The sequence below is a fragment of the Gossypium hirsutum genome, chromosome D07 (assembly GCF_007990345.1).
Source record: "Gossypium hirsutum isolate 1008001.06 chromosome D07, Gossypium_hirsutum_v2.1, whole genome shotgun sequence".
Taxonomy (NCBI): Eukaryota; Viridiplantae; Streptophyta; class Magnoliopsida; order Malvales; family Malvaceae; genus Gossypium; species Gossypium hirsutum.
In genome coordinates this window covers 10120565-10138195 of record NC_053443.1, presented here as the reverse complement: position 1 = coordinate 10138195, position 17631 = coordinate 10120565, and the positions used below count along the sequence as shown (strand labels likewise).

Below are 17631 nucleotides of genomic sequence, written 5' to 3'. Positions count from 1 at the left end.
AAATATGGAATTAGCCCTTCCGTCAAAAACACGCGGATCCCTAGATCGAACGGGTCGGTCGCGGGTCGGATCTCGGTTTAGACGCAAAACGGCGTCGTTTGAGGCCGAATGAAACAGGCCAAAACGGCGCCGTTTCATTTAGGTATTTAAACCAATTTTTGTTAAAAAAATCATTCAGCCCCACTCCTTTTTTTTAAAAAAAAACTGAAAACTTCTCAGTTCTCTCTCCCTCTTCCCCTTTCTTGATCTCGGGTCCGGCCGAGGGCCACCGTGTCAGCCGTCGGATCGCCGGCGCCAGCGACGCCGTACACGGTGGCCGGCGAGTGGAGAAAGGCGTGCCCTTAGAGATCCCGACCTCCTAAACCTGAATCCGGCCTCAAAATGACCAAAAACGAAGGGGAAAAGGCTGTTAGGCTTCTCTACAGTCGGTTTCCTCACCGGAGAAGGAGTCTCTGACGAGGAGGAAACCAGCGACCCGCGGTGAGTCTCTCCTTTTTCTTTATTTTTTTATTTCGTTTAAGAAATCAAAATAAAAGAAAATAAATAAATACAACGAAAAAAGAAAAAGTAAAGATTGCAATCGTAAATCCAGGAAATCAACTTGAAGCTTGGTATTTTTTATTATTCTGTTGAAATTTGTTTTCTTAGTTACAAATCGAAAAAAAGAAAAAGAAGCCCCCTTTTAGAAATCTGTTTCGGCTCTTTATAGCCATATTACAACAAAATTTTTTAGTATTTCTACTGCCATTGTACTTGTTGTTGCGTGCTCTTTTCGTTTTGCAGGTGTAGCAGGTTAAATTTATGTCCTTCAAAAATCAGACAAAATAAATATACATAATTAATTATTTTTTTAAGAATATACACAATTGTTCATATATATATATAAAGTATACACCATTAATTAGCTTGCAAACTTCACTTTCTTGAAGTTACAATAGTTTTAATAAGATAACTAATTAATTAAAATATATTTTAGGAGAATTCATAAATTTTAAAGTTTCTTGAGCATCAACATTAAGACCCAAGTTTAAATCTTATCTTAGGTAAATGTGTGAATTATCTTTCATATTTATTATAATTAGTTAACTAATTTTAAAAATTTATGATGTCATTTTTAACTTAAATCAAATGAAATACAATAACATATTATATATATATATATTCTTTTTATCATTACAAATTAAAAAAAAAAGAATGAGATTACGAGGATATGGACTTTAGTTTTGGTGCCAACCTACAATATGTTTCATAGTGTTATTCAACCAAACTATTTTTTTTCCTTTTTTATTAGAAAATGTTGCAATTAGACAATAAAAGTAGGGTTAATCTAAATTTTAATTTTTTTCTCCTTCCAAAATGAAGGCAAACTTTTAAGTTAAAGACAAGCTTACATTTAAAATTTAATCTTTTATTAAATTTACTGGTGTCACATTTTGAAATTAAAAAAAAAAACTCACTTGATAGTCATGTAACAAAAAAAAAATCTTAGTAGTTTCACATTTGAACCTAAATTTTAAAATTTTAAAAATAAAAAATTAAATTCTTTAAAATAAAAATAAAAATACTAAATTCCAAATTTTAACTCAAATTCTAATTGTATTTAGACCTGCAAAAATGTGAAACAAAACATCAAAGGTGAAGTCTAGTGAAGGTCTTATTCATGTTGGGATGAGGACATTCGAATTTGATATTTTAATATTTAAAGTGATGAAAAGATTAAAAATAAATAGAAATAAATCTTCAACATTTATATTTAGTTACTGTTTATACAGATATAAATTAAATATTCGTGGTAATTAAAATTAATTGACATCTATATTCATTAATCCTTTGTTTTAGAAATGTAGAAACAAAATCTGCCATTCAATAAATTTACTTATAAATCTATATTTACTTTATATATTATTTTGGAAATATTTTTCCTTTTTATCACAATATTGTTTTGAATAATCATAAATTCCAACTTGATTTTTTGCATTGTAACTAAACAACATATTAATCACTAGTCACTAAACTCGCTTTGGTATAAATATTGGAAAATGAAAAACAATCTCCTCCAATTTTATTTTAATTCTTTTAAAACATTTATAGTTTTAAAAAATTAAAATAACTCACTACCCTCGATGACTCGAACATAAAATTTTCAATATTATTATTAAATCAAAACCTCGTTACAACTAAAATAAACATTGTAATATATGCTAAAAACAAAAATCTTAATAGTGAAATCCAAATGTCACCTCTATAAAAGACCTTTCCTAGATGCTTCCCCTACAAAAATTTCATGTTTCTAACGAAGTAAGAGTTTTTAATTGAGATGTGTTAAGAAATGGCTTAAAATTGGTAGTGGATTGTTGTTGTTGGTAGTGGGTTGTTGGTGGTAGTGGATTAGTGGATGGTTGTTGGTGTCCATTTTCAACCACAAATCTTTGCCAAAGTTTTGGACAATTATGTCCTTGAACTCTCTTATAAATAGAGAGGTTCATTAGCCATATTCATTATCCCAAACCTAGAGAGAGCAAAGCTTGTTCTTTGAAAGCTAGGATTTTAGCTTTCGGGTTTTCTATAGGGGTTGAGAGTTGTGAGGTTCTCGGGTTGTGTCTTGAGTGTAAAACACTTGTAATCTTCATCTTGTTATAGTGAAATTTCTTTTCGCCTCTGCCCGTGGACGTAGGCATTAAAGCCGAACCACGTAAATCCTTGTGTTCACTTTATTTTTCGTTCCGGTCAATTTACTTGTAGTCATATCGGAGTTCTCGAATCGATCCTTTCCGCAACAAATTGGTATCAGAGCGTAGTTGAAGGAGTGATAATATTTTCTGAATTGCCCTGTGACTGCAGCTTTGTCTGATCTTTCACATCAGGAAGAAAATATTATCATTCATTCAAAGGTTCCAAATTATGGCTACAAGTGTTTCATCGACTAAGTATGATGTCGAGAAATTTACCGGGAAAAATAGTTTCAGTTTATGGCGCATCAAGATGCGGGCAGTGCTGGTTCAACAAGGATTGCTAAAAGCATTGTCTGGTAAAGATAAATTACCAAGCACGCTTTCGGAAGAGCAAAAGGATGACATGCTAGAAAGAGCACATAGTGCTATTCTGCTATGTCTAGGAGATGAAGTGCTACGAGAAGTAGCGGATGAGAAAACCGCGTCCGGTTTGTGGCTCCGGTTAGAGAGCAAGTACATGACGAAGTCATTGACGAACCGGCTCTACCTCAAGCAAAGACTCTATGCCCTGAAGATGGAGGAAGGTACACCTGTTTCCCAGCACCTGGATAAATTCAATTCCATTATCATGGATTTGAATAATATCGATAACAAAATCGATGATGAGGACCAAGCAATAATTGTTTTGTGTTCTTTGCCTCCCTCGTATGAGAATTTTGTTGATACAATGATGTACGGTCGTGATGACCTGACTCTAGAGGAGGTGAAAAATGCCTTAAGTTCCAGTGAGTTGAGGAAGAAAATCACTGGTAAGGTGGTCGAAAACAATGAAGGCGAAGGCTTGGTTGCTCGAGGAAGATCCAAGGCAAAGGGTGGAAGTTCAAGTAAAAGCCATCCTAGATCGCAGTCCAAGAAGAGAATACAGTGCTACTACTGTAAGAAGTACGGGCACATGAAGGTAGATTGTCCGAAAAGGAAGGAGAAATCAGAATCACAGGAGCAACAAAATGATCGTGCGAATGTAGCTGATGCAGATTCTTCAAGTGATGCCGAGATCGTTCTTGCAGTATCCGACTCTTACGCTGGTGGGAGATGGATTCTTGATACGGGAGCTACATTTCATATAAGTACTTCGAAAGATGCATTCTCAACATACGAGAAGCATTCTGGATCAGTACTAATGGGAAATGACCACGCATGTCAAGTCATGGGGATTGGCACAGTTCGTATAAAGATGTTTGACGGTATTGTTAGAACTCTAACTGATGTTCGGCACATTCCAGAAATGAAGAAAAATTTGATCTCTTTGAGTACGTTGGACAAGAAAGGCTTTCGGTACTCTGCTGAAGGTGGAGTTCTCAAGGTATTCTCGGGTGCTTTGACTGTGATACGTGGTAATTTGGAGCGGGGCCTTTACTTCCTCGATGGTTCCTCGGTTACAGGTGTTGCGGGAGTGTCATCATCAGATGATCTAGATTCTGACACCACGAAGTTATGGCATATGCGGCTCGGGCATATGAGCGAGAGAGGCTTATCGGTGCTAAGCAAACGAGGATTATTGTCTGGGCAGTGTACAGGAAAGTTGAATTTCTGTGAGCACTGCGTATTCGGTAAGCAGACTCGGGTAAAGTTCAGCACTGGGATTCACAAGACAAAAGGCACAGTGGATTACTTCCATTCTGACCTTTGGGGGCCTTCTCCGACAATTTCTAAAGGTGGTTACAGATATCTGCTTACCTTTATCGATGATTACTCGAGAAAGGTTTGGGTGTATTTTCTGAAGAGCAAGTATGAGGTTCTCATCAACTTCAAGAAATTTAAAGCTTTGATCGAAAATCAAACAGGAAAGAAGATCAAGCGATTCCGGACGGATAATGGCTTGGAGTTTTGCTCAGGTGAATTCAATGAGTTCTGCAAAAATGAAGGAATAGTGAGACACCGCACTGTTCGTCGAACACCACAACAAAATGGAGTTGCAGAACGCATGAATAGAACTCTCTTGGAGCGAGCTCGTTGCATGCGATCAAATGCTGGGCTCGGTGAAGAATTTTGGGCTGAAGCTGTTAATACTGCTTGTTATTTGGTTAACAGATCTCCGTCAACAGCTATTGAGCTGAAGACTCCTGAGGAAGTATGGTCTGGTTCTCCTGCTGATTACTCTGGTTTAAGAGTGTTTGGCTGCCCTGCGTATGCTCATGTAAATGAGGGAAAACTCAAACCGAGGGCGAAGAAATGCATATTTCTTGGATACGGCCAAGGGGTGAAAGGATACAGGTTGTGGTGTCCTGATCCGGTTTCGTCCAAGTTCATCATCAGCAGAGATGTGACTTTTGATGAGTCATCCATGCTTCGATCCACCACAAATTCCCGGGAAAAGGAGGAGTCAGATAGAATGGGAGATCACGGTGTTGAGAAGCAGGTGGAGTGTCAGGTGGACGCTCCAATTCCTACGGAAGGTACTTCAGTCCAGGATGATCAAGTTGAGGTGCAAGATTCCGATGAAGATGAGTCACCTCAAGAAAAACCATATAGCATTGCCACTGGAAGAACGAAGAGACAAATCAAACCAAATCCGCGTTACGCTAATCTGGTGTCTTTCGCGCTCAGTGTGGCGGAGTCCATTGGTATAGAACCTTCCAGTTATAATGAGGCTGTCACGTGTGATGAGTCGGCACAGTGGGCAATTGCTATGAGTGAGGAGATAGAATCTCTTCACAAGAACCATACTTGGGAGTTGGTTAAGCCGCCAAGTAACCAGAAGATAGTTGGTTGCAAATGGGTCTTCAAGAAAAAGGAAGGCATCCTAGGGGTTGAAGCAACTAGATTCAAGGCACGATTGGTTGCTAAAGGCTTCACTCAGAAAGAGGGGATTGACTACAATGAAGTTTTCTCCCCAGTCGTAAAGCATTCTTCCATTCGTGTATTACTTGCCATGGTGGCCAAGTCTGATCTAGAACTTGAGCAGCTTGACGTAAAAACGGCGTTCTTGCATGGTGAGCTCGAGGAAACAATCTACATGCGTCAACCAGAGGGTTTTACAGTTCCTGGTAAAGAAGACCATGTCTGTCTATTAAAGAAGTCTTTATATGGATTGAAACAATCCCCAAGGCAGTGGTACAAGCGGTTTGATAGCTTCATGATTCAGCATGGTTACACAAGATGTGACTATGATGCTTGTGTCTATCATCGGAAGCTCTCAGATGGTTCGCACATTTATTTGTTGCTGTATGTTGATGACATGTTAATTGCTTCCAAAAACATGTCGGAAATCAACAAGTTAAAGTCGCAGTTGAGTGGTGAGTTCGAGATGAAGGATCTGGGTGCTGCCAAGAAAATTTTGGGCATGGATATTCACAGAGATCGCAAGGCGGGCAAGCTTCGTGTGTCGCAGAAGAACTACATTGAAAAGGTTCTTCAACGCTTCGGCATGGATAAAGCGAAAACTGTGAGTACTCCGTTGGCACCACATTTCAAACTCTCTGCAGAGTTGTCACCACAATCTGATGAAGAAAAGCAGCAAATGTCTCACATTCCATACTCGAGTGCAGTTGGAAGCGTGATGTATGCAATGGTTTGCACTCGTCCAGACATTTCACATGCAGTTAGTGTGGTCAGCAGATACATGAGTTGTCCTGGCAAGGAACACTGGCAGGCCGTGAAATGGATTCTCAGGTACTTGAGAGGTTCTGCAGATTTATGCTTGGTATATGATCAGAGTGACTGCACTAGCAGTGTCACGGGCTATGTGGACTCTGATTATGCTGGAGATCTGGACAAAAGAAGATCTCTGACGGGTTATGTTTTCACTTATTCTGGAGGAGCCATTAGTTGGAAAGCTGTGTTACAATCTACCGTAGCCTTATCTACGACTGAGGCGGAATATATGGCGTTAGCAGAAGCAGTGAAAGAAGCATTGTGGATGAAAGGTCTAGTAAGCAGTTTGGGTTTACAACAGGATTTCACTGTTGTATTTTGCGATAGCCAGAGTGCCATACATCTGACTAAAAATCAGATGTTTCATGAACGGACCAAACACATTGATGTCAGATATCATTTTGTTCGGGAACATGTTACGCAAGGTGACATTGTTATCAGCAAGGTTGCTACCGAGAAGAATCCTGCAGATATGTTAACTAAGGTGATCCCTGCATATAAGTTCAAGCATTGCTTGAACTTGATAGGTATTCGGGATTGATTAGCGCCAGAGAGGCGTTTGGAAGAGGTGATCCAGTTCGAGGAATTCACTATGATGTTCAGCTTGGTAAATTTCAAGCCAAGGTGGAGATTTGTTAAGAAATGGCTTAAAATTGGTAGTGGATTGTTGTTGTTGGTAGTGGGTTGTTGGTGGTAGTGGATTAGTGGATGGTTGTTGGTGTCCATTTTCAACCACAAATCTTTGCCAAAGTTTTGGACAATTATGTCCTTGAACTCTCTTATAAATAGAGAGGTTCATTAGCCATATTCATTATCCCAAACCTAGAGAGAGCAAAGCTTGTTCTTTGAAAGCTAGGATTTTAGCTTTCGGGTTTTCTATAGGGGTTGAGAGTTGTGAGGTTCTCGGGTTGTGTCTTGAGTGTAAAACACTTGTAATCTTCATCTTGTTATAGTGAAATTTCTTTTCGCCTCTGCCCGTGGACGTAGGCATTAAAGCCGAACCACGTAAATCCTTGTGTTCACTTTATTTTTCGTTCCGGTCAATTTACTTGTAGTCATATCGGAGTTCTCGAATCGATCCTTTCCGCAACAAGATGTTTATAAACAATTGAGCTATCCTGATAAAAAAATTTTTTGTTATGTTTTGTAAAAAAATAATCATAGATTTTATTTAATCATTTTTTATACTTAATAAAAAGAAAAAGGAAAAGAAAGCACTTAGAAATACCCTTGAAACAAAAGGGTACACTTAGGCATCACCTAATGACAATCATCAATAACAAAAGTTATTTGCATAAAACATGCTCCTATATATTTGTAATTTTAGGAATTTAGTATTTATATTTTTTATATTTCAAAATTTAGGTCTAATTGTTAATATCCCCTTAAAATTTTTCTATCAAACTTGTTCGTGTGACATTTTAGAATAAAAAACAATATTCACTTGATAACCATGTAGCAAAAAAACAAAATTGTAATGAACTTGAATTTAACAAACAAACTTTAATGATTTTTAAATTTGAAAAAAAAAAAAAACTAAATTCGAAATGCATAAAGAGTACATTTTAACCTATTTATTAATTATCTATATAATGCCTAAATTGCAATTCCATAGAACAAATAAGAATCATAAAAAAATGCTTTAGCAATGGGCATCTCAAGAAAACTCCAAGAATCTTCCTTTAGCTAAAAGCATCACTAGTGATATATATATATATATTTGCTTTTTGCCCCGCTTCAACTATAAATTCATCATCTTCCACCAACCTTTCATTTCATTACATCCTTCTAAACAAAATTAAGGGCGAAAAAGAGAGTAGAGAAATGGGTGCAACAAATACAACACCAAGCATCAAATTAACCACTAGCTCTCCATTACCATACCTCTTTGGTAGCTTAGCGTTGGTGTTAATTTTGATAGCAATGGCATTGGTTCTTTTGGCGTGCTCCTATAGGAAACAATCATCGAGTTCACCCACCGATGAAGCTCGGGTTAACAAGGAAAGGGAGATGGATCGGGTTCTCGATTCGGAACCGAAAATCGTAGTGATCATGGCCGGAGATGATAAGCCTACTTTCTTGGCTAAACCGGTCTCTTCTTCAACTTGTTGCTGTGATCAAGTTTGAGAAAAAGGCAAAAAAGACCTCTCTTTTTTTCTTTTTTAAAACTCAATTTTGTTTTTTTTAGGGTCCTTAAATGGACTTGCGGGAACACGTTAAATTCATGAGTAATTAACATTTTAATCAATAATTTATATGTGCATGCCAAGCATCTTTTTGTGCTTATCATGAAATGGAAAACTGAAGAATAATCACTTTTAATCAATGGCTTATGTGCTTGGAATCTATGTACGTTTTCTTTTTTTTCTTGTTGGTGATGTTTTTGGGTGATAAAATTGGGGTTAAAATTACTCGTGGACACGTTGAATTTTGTAAAATTTTGTTTTTCTATGCGTAAATGAGAGGAAGTTTGAATGGATTTTCCAAATAAGTAATAAACTCCCAATTGGTAAGTTTTCAATGTAAAGTTTTGCTTTAATTACAAAATTTTAACCCACGAAATGCTCCTTTTTTAGGTTAGTGGATGCGGCGTCAAGAAAATGCACTACTGAAAAATTGATGTTTCATTTGAAAGTAGTTTTTTTTTTAAATAAACGCATTTAGATGGATCCCGTAATAACTATTTTAAATTTACGGTTACAGTTAAAAATTAAAAAAGGGAGCTTGAAGTTATTGGATGAAATTATGTAAAAAACTCGAAATTTGTATTGGTAGCCTTGAACCTATTTAACTAGTTACTGAAAGAGAGACATAATGTGTCTTTTCTTCCACGATCATAACTGGTTTCTCTCTCTTTTTAGTGTTGAAATCTATTGACTTGGTTGAAAGGTAAACACACCTTTCTCATATATGTCATGATCAATACGAGTTTGGTGTTACTTTTTTGCCCTTGTAATTTTAACCATAGATTTAGAATGAACCTCATGATCATTCAACTATAATGACTCTTTCTATAGATGCAACTAACATCTACTGATTGAAATGAGTGATTTTTTTTATTTTGGTCATTGATTTTTTTTTTGTCCACATTAATTCTAGAATTTAGTAGATTTTATCAATTTGGTCACCAAATTTAGATTATATCAAAATATGATGGCGTAACACTATGTGATAATGTCAAGTCATCACTTGAATTAAAAAAAAAGTTTAATAATTGTTTTTGTATATTTTAGATTTTATATAAACTTTAAAATGTTTACACAATCTTAGAACTTGATGTCATTATATTTTCGGTGATGAAATTAAGAAAGGTGATCAAAATTTAAGATTAATATAAACCAAATAAAAAATTTAGGGAGGAAATTAAACAAGAAAGGATTAAAAGTTATGTTTTTATTAAAGAGTAATGATTTTAGCACTGTTAATAATGGGGGACAATTGTTGATATGATTGGATTGATTATTGAATGGTTGGTAGTTGGGTGTGGATATTCTTTGTTATCTCATCAAATTTTCAAAATTTTAATTCCAGCACGATCCAGGTTCAATAGGGCTTCCATATTTGTTTCACTTAAATTATTCAATTTAAAACTAATTAACTACGACCAAAAAGACTCCCAATCAAACCCATCTAGAAATGGGCTCATTTTACATTCTATGTTTGAATTTTAAATATTTTCACTTTCAGTTTTAAAATGATTATTACTATATAAAATGTAATAAAAATAATAATATTAATAATAATTTATGATAATTGATATTAAAAAATATTAAAATAATTAAACTTGTTAAAAAAAAAGAGAAATTTTGATAATTTAATAAATTTTATATTCTGTCAACCAAAAATTAAAATCATACATTCTAACCAAATGAGTCAAATAGAGTCGATAATTTGTTAGGAATTTTTTTTAAATATGCATGTGATAAAAAAATAAATATAATAAATAAAGCTATCAAAAATTTTGAGCCCTTTGTCAGATTTGGCTTGGGCCAATCCACGTGGCTCAAATGGTTAGAATTGAGCAGGTCAATAATAATAAGCCGGGTTAGGTGCGCGAGCTCCGAATCTACATTCGGATCTTACCAAAATCAGAAAAAGAATAGGATAAATTACGCCCAAAGTTACTAAACTATTAGTAAGTTTACATTTTGGTCACTGAATTTCAAAAAGTTACAAAATGGTTACTAAATTGTTTGAAAGTTTTTATTTAAGTCACTAAGTTGTCAAGGGGGTTTTTTTTTTAAGTTCGGTTAGCGAGTTTTAAGTTAAGATTCAACAATCAGTACGATGGATTAATAACTATTGATGAGTAGAAGAATATACTTTAGATCTAATTCGATCTAACGACCAGTGTAGGAGATCAGAGAAAAACTTTGTTTCGATTTTGGTTCATAAATTCATGATGTTTAAAATAATTTCATGAAAAAAATATTGAATTGTAGAAGAAAAGAGGAAAGAAAGCTTTTGATTGGTACAAATAGCGCGAACAGATAAGAGTAAAAGACCATAAAACAATAATTTTTAAATTCAGATTCAAATTCACCTAAATTTTTGTCTTTAATTTTTTGTACCCAAAACACTAGCCTAAGTGGGGGAGAACTAGAGAAGGGAACTTCAACAGCAGGGATGGTAATGAATAAAGATAAATAGTTGGAAGAAGTGGAAGTAGATTTTTTGAATCGAATTTCACTAATAAGGGATTTTACATAAATTTACATCTTATCCGAATAAAATTACTCACATAAAACAGATAAAAACATTCATGATTATATATAAAAAAAAAATTAAAGGGAGCGTCAGATGGGCAAACAATTTCACTATCAAACCTAATTTAACATCAAACCTTCAAGAGCGAAACATTCACTGGCGTAGGTAAAATAAAATAAAATAAAATAAAATTTAGAGTAAAAATTAAGTTATCAAAAAGTGTTTTTATGATTACATTAAGTTAAAATTTTCCAACAAATCTTGAACAATCAAAACCATTATCTGTTCCTTTATATTGGCCGGTTGATTAATTCAACATGTAAAACGTGAAGATGCTTAAAAGTCACTAAATTAGTAATTATTATATTGTACTACAAGAAATCTGCAAAGCATAATCCATAGAGTGCCTTTGTTGTCGGGAAACATATTATACATAGCCAAATTCATGGCATTGAGACAGTGCGATTTTATTGTTATCTTTTTTGAACATTTTGCTCTTACTTTTGCCTTAAAACTTACAATAAAGTGGAAGATGCTGGAAATTATGTTACATTCCCTCCTGTCTATATCTAAATTATTTAAGATATAACCTTGATTCATTGAATAGATACATTTAAATTAGTATAAAATTCAAGTTATGTATATAAAATTTACATGTATCAAACATGATTGTGTCATTTAATTTGTGTAAGTGGATTTGACCTGTGAAAGAGACAAAAAAGATATACATGACAAAAATTAATTCAATGTGAACCATTTGAATATTAATCACTTTTCCTGTGCTAGCCATGGAAATAAATTTCACATGATTCACAAGTGCCAGTTCAATTTACTTAAAATACAAATTGGTGGAACCTTGACAAATCATTGGCATTAGACATTAAAAATGCTTTGAATTTGAAAGAAAATTAAACATTGGCAACAAATGTTATAAATATTACTTCAACTCTCAAAGTGAAGATCATTTTTCTTAAATTTTCTACTTTTTACCATATAGAAATAAGCTTTGTTTTGTAATGGACCCTTTCAAACAGTTTCTTAGTACTGAAGAATGTAGCAGCGCAGAATCTGGGTGGACCCAATACTTGGTTTCTCACAAGGAAGACCGTTATAAAGAGTATCGGAATATCGAAGATAATGGCGAAGGAGCCAGTGATGATTCAATGGTATCTGATGCCTCGTCCGGTCCTAGCAAGCATCGGTATAAACACGAGGATGGTAAATGTAAAGGGAGTCATGGCAATGCTCATCACAAGTATGGTTCATGCAAGGAAGTGAAGAACGAGGCGAAAACAAGCGGTAAATCGAAGCGGAGACAACGTGGTTGTCAATTGAAACATCTCAAGTGAGGTTTAGACAGCCTGCAAACATCTTTCAGACAAGAAAACGAGTATGATCATAGTATGCTTCTCTCTTTTTTCAGTAACAATAATCTGATTGTTTTTGCAATGTTTCTTACGATTCCAATCATAAATGATCAGGATATAACGAGTTTCACTGACTAGTCGAATCATTGCATTTTGCTTTTCAAATATTCATGTGTTTGTACTATAGGTGATCATGGGATGGGCGGCCCGGCCTGACGGCCCGCCTGAAATATGAGAGGGTTCGTGTAAAAATATAGGCCCGAAATATAAGTTTGGGCAAAAAATGAGACCCGTTTAGAAAACGGGCTGGGCCTCAGGCAAAACTTTTTTGGCCCGGGCCCGGGCCTTGCCCGACCCGAATGTATAATAAATATATATTTTTAAAATACATTTCCCATTAGACATTTAGTATTTATCTAATAAATATATATAATAAATATATTTTTTTATTTTAAAGTATTTTTAAAATACTTTTTTATTTTTTATTTTTAAAATACATTTTCGAATATAATAAATTGGTTGCAAAAAGGATGATGAGGATGATGTTTCTTCGGTTTCTTTTTAGGATACTTCCTTTATAATTGTTGAAAATTTAATTTAGCTTACAATTTATATTTTGTTGCAAAATTAAATATGTTGATTGGTTAATGTATAGATATTCTGGTTGGTTGATTATATTTTGCAGGTTTTTTATACAATTTTGGTGTTTACTAAAAAAAAACGGACTGGGTCGAGCTTGGGCTTAGGAATTTTTTCCCGGGCCGGGCTTAGATAAAATTTTAGGCCCATATTTTGGGCCGGGCCCAGGCCTTGGACGTGGGCCGAGATTTTTTTTGGGCCCGGCCCAAACCTATCTCGGGCCGACCCATGATCACCTCTAGTTTGTACGAACAAAAAAGAGTAATATTTCTCAAAGCATCTGCAACCCGATTGCCTTACTGGAATACGTTGATAAGGGAGGGCTTTAATAGGTTAATTAAGTACATCCAAATAGAACTCTCAAGTATATGTATTCTTCTAGTGATTGTCTTACCGAAATACATTGATAAGGGAAGGGGACGGAAAAATCCTTTATATAGGTTAACTAAATATATCCAAATAAAACTCTCAAGTATATGTATCCTTCTAATGATTGTCGTGGTCATTTTGTTCCACTGTTGTCAAGCTGTCGATTTTTGAAATAACCCTGCGTGCTCCTCTGTTCTAGGCTCGTGTTAGTCCTTTTAGAGCTCCCCAAAACTTAGCTTCAAGTACAGGATAGGACCTAATGTTTCTAGCAAATACCCATTTTGACCTATCATTGCGATCCCTCGCAACACCGCTTGTTGCAGCCATATCGACTTAGGGTGGGTTTGGATGGGAGATTGGGTGCGGTGTGGTGCGTTTAGCTTACTTTTTGTCTCACGCTACAATATCGCTACAGTATCTAATCTCAACGCCACCGCTGTTTTTACACTAACCGTAGGTAAACGTACCGCCCATCCAAACTCACCCTTAGTTCTTTAACTGTCTTGAACCATTCGGTGTGGAAAGATCCCTCTATATCGACCCTTTTGTAAGTACGGGCACCCAAATAATCTTGTTGGGGCTTGAACTAAATTAGCCGAGACTCGCTTCCTCCTATCAAAGATGAAATTAAATTGTAATTTTTACGATAGTAAAAATGTAATTTCACAATTTTAATAACCTATATATTTATAATGTTGAAAGGATTAAATCAAAATTTTATCTTTTTTAAGAGAGGTCAAAGTGTAATTTTATTTTTATTAATTTAAAATTGTAAAAATTTTAAAGAGCCTACATGGAAAACTTTCCATTTTAGGAAGGGCCGACCCCTTGCCACCCCTAGCTATGCACCTGCCTCCTATAAGTGTCAAAATAAGCAAGACTAGCTAACATAGTGGGGGTGCTAATACCCGAGATGATAGCAAGACGAACTCTTATCCAAGTGGATTGCCTGTCGATGATTTCCTTTGCAAACTCTGGATCGACGAGAAGGTATGCAAGATTAGCAGCTTGTTGTACGGTCCGTTAACTGGTGCCCTTCATGCCGGTTTTGTCCAAGACCTTATCAAGTAAATAACCATCTCCCCTATTGTCCAAAAGCTCCCCCTTGTTCCATTCTGAGAAAACGCTTTGTAGTTCTTCATTCAATAATTTTCCAACAGATTTTAGCAAATCATAAGCTTCCGCAATCAACTGCATATCACCGTATTCGATGCCATTATGAACCATCTTAACGAAATTACCGGTTCTGCCTTTGCCAATGTAAGTCACACAGAGGCCACTATCCCGAACCTTAGCTGCAACCTCAAGGAGAATGTTACGTATTTGTAAGCTTCAAAGGACCTTCCACTCATCAACGAGGGACGGTACTGTGCAACTTCTTCCCCACCCGAAACTCCCATTGAGACATCTCTTTCGCCTGTCTCTCGGTATTTTCGTACCACTCATTGCCCCCAGTCGATAATACAATCACCTTTCTCCATGTACGCTAAGAGAATCTTAATGCCTTAACAAGCATGATAATAACTTGAGGTTTCTGAATCGACTCAACAAAAGATTCAGGATCGTGGAAACCGAAATATAGGCAAATCTCCTTCCCTGTTTACTCGTCGACTTTGGAGGTAGTTCGGTTAGAAACCGAAATAGGTAAGCCTTTCTCAGCAACGTTAAGTGCTAGATTTTGGCCCATATCGGCCAAACCAGCAAGTCCGATGCAGGTGGAGCCATATTTCTCCCTCTGCTCGATTTCCGATACCATTTTGTGAGATCCCAAAACAATAATTTAACAAGAAATAAAGAACAATCTAAAATGAGAACATAATATACTTTACACACACACATGCGCATGCGCACGCGCACGCGCACACACACATACATGCATACATACACATATAATATCCTTGAAAACTAGAAAATGATCAAATATGAACAAAATCTTTGGAACCTGCAAGATAACATTAATCAGTAAAAGGTGAGCCTTACATTGTAAGAGTTCATTTTAGGCCAGTGGATGGGATAACATATATACATATATCATAGGAACCTTCCATGGGTTTTACATGCAAAATTTTACAATTTGGTCCACACTTTTAATATCTCTTACATGAGAAGTTGAGTGTTTGATAAAGAAAATCAATCAAAAGGTACCGGCATTATTAACTGGGAACCAAAGTATCAACCTAAAAGAATTTATAGCAGATTCAATAAATCAATGAATAAGATATCCATGTTACTTAAATTCATCAAATAACATAACCCAATTCTAAATTTAAGTTCATGCAAAGCCCAGAATCAGAAATTCTCAAGTAAAAAGGCAGAAAAAGCAATTACTTTGCTTGATTTAAAAAGAAAAAGAAAAAGAAACTAATAACTTACAATGGAAAGCTTCAAACTTTATTGAAATTCAACTAATGAAAAAGAACACAAACCTTAAAAGTCACTTCTTTTTCTCAGTTTTTGATAGGGAAAAAAACCCAGTAAATGAAATCAAAGATGATGAACTTTAGAAGAAAATAAATAAATGGGTATTTAGAATTGGAGCAAATACATATGCATATATACAATACAATGGTGGAAGCAGAAAATATTTTTGAGGGACGAAATTAAATTGTGTAATGTAATTTCATTAATTAATAATCTATATCTTTATAACTATTAAAATATTAAATCAAAATTTATCATTTATAGGATCAAAGTGTAATTTTATTATTATTAATTTAAAATTTTATCATTTTTTGTTTTTCCACGTTTCTTATATTTTCCTTTATTTTTTCTTTATCAATGTTGAATGTTAACTTCTCTCTCTCATGGAGGCTCATTCTCTTATTTATAATTTCTCTATATCTCTCTCATGGAGGCTCATCCTCTTATTTATAAGGCACGGTCCATTGACGTAACATACTAGAGGTAATTAGGCGCCATGCGTGGTGACACGTTACCCCTCTAAGGATGATATGCGTCCTTAGGTTCCCTCGGGAGGATATTGGTGAGCAGGACATTGTTTATCCATACTATACGTTGTGGACTAAGATGAATAGCGAGCACGCGTATCTTAGATAACGTATAAAAAAGTTGAATGATGGTGAGAAATTGAATCTCGAGTCAAACATTGAGTCAATATATGACGTGCTCTATATTTTATACATAACAATCACAGCCTTCATCTCACCAAAAACATTCACCGTCATCATCTTCAACCCACTAAACCTACTAACAATTAGTAGACAAAGCCATTTCTTTGTAATAAAACGGAACCTTTCTAAGATCATGCCAAAAATTAATGGGCCGAAAGGGCGAGAAGATTCCTTTTTTTTTTTGGATAAAAAACAATTAGTAGAAAAAGCCCAGACCTTCAAAGAAATTTCCTCTGTTTGCAAGGATCTTATTTACCACCATTAGCATGTAATAATAGGGTTTTTCTTTTAATTAGCATGCAATTCCAAAGTGACTCTGTTTATACAAATGGGTTATTCTATTGAATAAAATAAGTGCTAACTCTCCTATATAATATTCTATCTAATATACAGGAGTTTTAGGGTTATTAACTCAGTAGTAGCCTCACAAAAATGTATGTAATTATGTTAATAAGTATTGAGATTTTCAAGTCAACATAATCTGATTCCCATAAGAACATCGTAATATAAAACGGTTTAATTTAGCTATGCCTCATGATTGCAACTGTAATTGCATTTTTAATTCAATTAAAGAAAGTGATGATCTCTTATTAGCTACAAGTTTAGTTCATTTTTAAAAAAATTAAAGCAATATTAGCCTCAAAATACGAGTAAGTCCAACATCAAACACTAAGTTTAGAGGCCTCGATATTCGAAAATAAAATTAGGCCACAAATGAATCAATAGTAAAAGCATTTATTCATTCGCATCAAATTTGGTGTATATAACTATAAATGAAATATCAACAGGATTTGAATAAAAATATTATATTTGAAATTGAGTTTTGATAAAATAATTAGGCTCATTTAAAATATGGCTCATACTTAGACTCTAATATTCAAAGTCAGGGGCGGATTCGAAAATTGTTTTAGTTGGGGCCAGAATTGTATTGTAAATTTTTGAGAGGTCAAAATATAATTTTGTCATTTATCAAATTATGATTTCATCATTCTTAAAGGGACTAAATAGAATTTGTTTCTAATTTTTGGGCCAAAGTATAATTTTACCACATATTAACTTATAATTCCATCCTTTATCACAAAGCCAAATTGT

The 17631-nt window shown here is 34.9% G+C and overlaps 1 pseudogene; it reads right to left on the bottom strand.

Moving 5' to 3' along the window:
- Positions 1 to 14245: 14245 nt before the first annotated feature.
- Positions 14246 to 15164, bottom strand: LOC107955988 (6-phosphogluconate dehydrogenase, decarboxylating 2-like; annotated as a pseudogene).
- Between the last annotated feature and the right edge of the window lie 2467 nt (positions 15165 to 17631).